Here is a 393-nt window from a genome sequence, read left to right as displayed (position 1 = left end):
TATCCACTCCATATGTCTTCATGGTGTAGTGCTTAGTTAAGCGCAATGAGAACTTTACCTTTTACCTTTTACACATTTAAATGGATGAGTCATTTTTAGACAGTAAATATTCAACAGAGTAGAATGAGGGTGTGTTTAAGTATTGTTCTAGTGCTATTTGAAATCACCCTTTTTCATTCATAAGACACTACCCAAATAGCACTCACCATGGCAGCTCCAACTCCCATTGGTTAGCGCCCCGCCCAGCGGCAAAAGTATAAAGATGTGGGCCTCAAATATGCTAGAATCAGTCACAGCTACGCTTACATTGAGAGAACACCACAACTGCAAGTCTACTAGCAGCAAGCACTGGCAGCTGACTCCACCAGTGCTCATCAGGCCAGCTGGCTTTGC

The sequence above is a fragment of the Cryptotermes secundus genome, unplaced genomic scaffold (genome assembly GCF_002891405.2).
Source record: "Cryptotermes secundus unplaced genomic scaffold, Csec_1.0 scaffold400, whole genome shotgun sequence".
Lineage (NCBI taxonomy): Eukaryota > Metazoa > Arthropoda > Insecta > Blattodea > Kalotermitidae > Cryptotermes > Cryptotermes secundus.
Note: the sequence above shows the minus strand (reverse complement) of the source record.